We start from the raw sequence: 4,154 nt of genomic DNA, 5'->3' as shown, positions 1-4,154 counted from the left end.
AATTTTTTCATTCACATCCCTGGTCACAACAGATAGCCGAGGAATTTTGCACGCGATCCTGTTTAAACAAACAACTCCTCTTCGCATGTATATATAAGCGCGATCCCATCTCCCAATCAATACGTGGCGCTTCTTAAGAGGTGGTTGGTTACCACCATCTACGGGGAAACACCTGTACCAACCCGCTACAGCCAATGGCGATGTGGCATGAGAAATAAAAAAGGCAAACACACGTAAGTATGAAGGTCTTGAGATGCCGGATTTCTTTCCTAAAATTTGTTAATACGAGGGCTGGTTCATGCAGAGTCGAATATGAAATATGAAGCGTGTTTGATAAGGAAGAACCCAGGGCAATGTAGAAGGCCTCACTGCACGTAGTACTTGATTAGGATATGATAAAAAAAAAACAATGATTCACCTTAAAAACAACAAAGCCCATGAAGTAGACTGAGTATCTGTTAAGAACTGGACTAGCGCATAGACCAGCTGTTAAGCCTAACTTGATCTCAAGAACTTCTTCTGTTTGACTGATATTTAGCCACCTAAGCGACTTTGAACAAAACCAGTAAAGAACTACATTGCCTTCCCTTTTCTAGTGAAGTCAAGTCCTTAACACTGCATCTTAGCCCTATAGACGATTCTATGTGAATCACTGAAAACCTTCGTAAACAACCTGGTTGAATCTTGACAGTGTGGTTACCAACTTGACAAAACTTTTACAGTTCGTCAAATCTTCGGATTTTCGGCGATCGTAAAATTTCTTTTGATAGTACAAAAGAAAGCTGCCTCTTAGGGCATGTCTTAGCTTTAGATCAATTTAAAACTAACACGGCTATGCAGAGTTACGTCAAGCACAACTTTTATCTCCATCAAAATTGGAAAGAACCAAGACGAGACGTTCGAGGCAAATCGAGTTTGCGACACTTAATTGTTGGAAGTTCCAAATTTGAGGTAATGAAATACTTTCCTGCCTTTTATCCAGCATTAGCAACACTTCTAGTAGCGAAGCATAATTCTTGACAGCGGTGATTTTTATATGGCGCAGTACCGTCGAACCATGGTGTACTTACCTTCGATGAAGTTGAAGAAGTTGTTTTAGATAATATAAACATGGAAGGATTGTCATATACTATATGTGACATATATATTATTTCTTTTTTGAGTTATTGCCGAACGGTATAAATTAAAAGAAAATAATATACTACCTCTGTTGCATTCCATGCAGTAGTGCTTTTTTGTTAGAACATTTTTGAAGAAACATTTTTGTTAAAAAAAGCGGTGTATCTAATGTTTTTGCCATATCTTTGACAAATAATATTCGATCATTATGTACTTTTTACCGGATTAAATAAAAGGTTTGATGCTAGTTCTAAGAGGTATTTGATATTGACATTATGGCAAGTGTTTAGCTTTCAATAAAACTATTTAAGAAAATTTAAAAATTGTAAGTATGGCATGATCAAGTGTATACTAACGTATGTTTTTTTTTTGTGAACTCAAATATCCGAATTTTAGCAAACAGGAAATGGAAATACGAAGGTTATATGCTAAAAGGGGGATTTACCCAAATAAATACCCAAATCGAGGGTAAATACGAAAAAATATTTTATAACGTTGTTTTATGCCATTTCTTGCACGGTTTTTGCAAATGAGCTGACTTCACATTTCTTGTAGTGTTACTGTTTATTGTAAAATATTATATTTTCTATATTATTTGAAGAAAGGATGAAAATGTCTGTTAAACCAATTTGCCTGCTAGTGTCCTTGACTCCAATAGTCAAGGGCAAGATTTAAATCCATCGGATTATCTAATTGCGATGCAGTTAATTTATGATGTGGGTACCAATTTGAATAGATGTAATGTAATGGTAAACCTAACAAACTGTAAAACTAGAGTGGGGCTACAAATTTTGTGTGGATTAGCATAGAAGAAATTTGTCTTCCCACATGGTAGAAAAGCGTCCACAGAATTGAGCAAGATGGCGTTTTGTATATTGACTGTTCCATGCACTTCAGCTACCACTGAATGCCTCAGCACTCAAAGTTTCATCCACTCAAAACGACGAAACAGATTAACTGCAGACAATGCCGGAATTAAGAAATACGACGAAAGGATACTTTTCGAAAAATTGTACCGGCTGAAGATAGAGTAACAACCAACTTTTCAAATGCTCAGACCCTGAGATTGAAAAATATAATTATTAATCTTCACTATTGTTGGTTTTTATTAACGTTTCTTAGCTAAAATTTGACTCAAGCCTGGAAGGTCACAGCCTATGTGAAAACATTCGGCGAAACATGACTTTCCTGTGCTAAAGGCACAAAAGTAACTAGAAAAAAACACATCTGAGAAGTTTTCCTAAACCCCGAGAATTTTGTTACAAGCCCTGAACCTGATCGGAGACCCCTGAATCTCAGGATGAAAAATCCAATCTGACAATCTTAGCTGAGGATGAAATCATCAAATCGGCATTCTACACCTCATTCTCCTTTAAATAATTTTCGGAGTAAAAATGACGATGAAAAATTCAGCAATATTTATTGCTTTATTTAATTATTATTTATTTGTTTAATATAGTTTTTGTCTTAAGTTGTAATTTTTTTCAACTGCCATGTACGCACTCTTATTTATAAAATTTATTATAAAATTCATAAATTTTTGCACAACAATGTTTTCGTTCACTAAATTTTTTACGATATAGTTTATACCCACCTATTTGGTAAATACCCGGGTATTTACGCATTTTACCGGGTATTTACCATTTGGGTATTTACCCTTTTCCCATCTCTAGGAATCAGCAATCTAAATATACACTTAGGTCTTTTTTTATGCGGTACATGCGTTCCTCAGAAAGCCGCATAAAAAAAATCTGGATAAAAAAATTCTTTATTTTCATATAAAAACAGGGTATGCGTTCCAGCACTTTAAAAAACCGCATAAATTCAGACACTTCATGTAAAAAATTCTGAAAAACCGCATAAAAAATCCAGTAAAGCAATATTAAGCAAAAAAAAAAAAACAATTTATTTCTTCACTCCAACACTTATTATTCCAAGTAAAACTGAACATTATTGAAATAAATAAAATTTTATCAGTATTTTAACTAAAAACAAAAAAAAATACTACAATAAATACATGAATTATGTAAGAATACAAAGACAAATTATTTTTCAGACACACTGAAAAAAGTAAGAAAAACTCTAAAAAAAAAGCAAAATCGCTAGAGCGAAAAAATGGTTTCAAAAACCGCATAAATTCAAATCCGCATAAAAAGAGACCTAAGTGTACTCTGGAAAAATTAAAGCTGTTCCCGTTGTTTTTTTTTTTGTTTTTGTCTGCCGACCAGTGATATAGATATATTATACATTGATGCCCATTAATGCCCGTCCCAATTTTCGGTGGCCGCATTTCATGCCTTTAATCAGTTCGCGAATTGAAATGGAAATTTGGATTGGGATTAAATTATGTACTTGATTGAATTGGAATGGAGCAATGTGTCTGTCTAACAGTCGGCAAGTCTCACTTCCGTCGCATTTTCTCCAATATTGATTTTGTAAGCTTCGCAGCTTAATTGTACTTATGCACTGAGCCGTCACGTATTAATTACTTTCAAAATTTAATTTCCACAATTCTTAAGCCAATCGATGACGCCTCAATTGATATGCATCCACGTCTACGAGTTGACGTCTATACATATATAAGCTTGCTTCTATATTTATGTAAGTAAATGGTGCGTATTGTTGCGAATATTTTCAGAAAGAAGATAACATGGCTGTAGATAAGTAGCATTTATTTATATGTACATACGTACATATATATATTTCAGTCGGAAAAGATATTCGAATTTCTTTATTTACATAAATATGTACGCAGAAGAAAGTGTATTTGTATTCCTCCTTCCCCATTTTCAAAACATTTGTTTTCAATAACGCCAAAGAAAAATCGACATAAAATGCAAAATGGACTGTAAAGAAATCCCCTGTCGTGTTTTTTTTTTTTTTTGTATGAATGAATGCGCATTAAAATAGGCGGACAGTCACCAAAAGGGACAAGACTGCTCGAAAAAAGGAGGAGTGAAAAATATACTTTTTGATTTAGCATTTTGGCGGCGCCCAAAATTCTCCGCGCTGTTTCTCTTTTGTCACGCTAAAAA

This window comes from Rhagoletis pomonella, unplaced genomic scaffold (genome assembly GCF_013731165.1).
Source record: "Rhagoletis pomonella isolate Grant_MI unplaced genomic scaffold, Rhpom_1.0 Rhpom_scaffold_00010, whole genome shotgun sequence".
NCBI classification, from domain to species: domain Eukaryota; kingdom Metazoa; phylum Arthropoda; class Insecta; order Diptera; family Tephritidae; genus Rhagoletis; species Rhagoletis pomonella.
The sequence above is the reverse complement of the archived record's forward strand: the minus strand, read 5'-3'. Positions refer to the sequence as shown.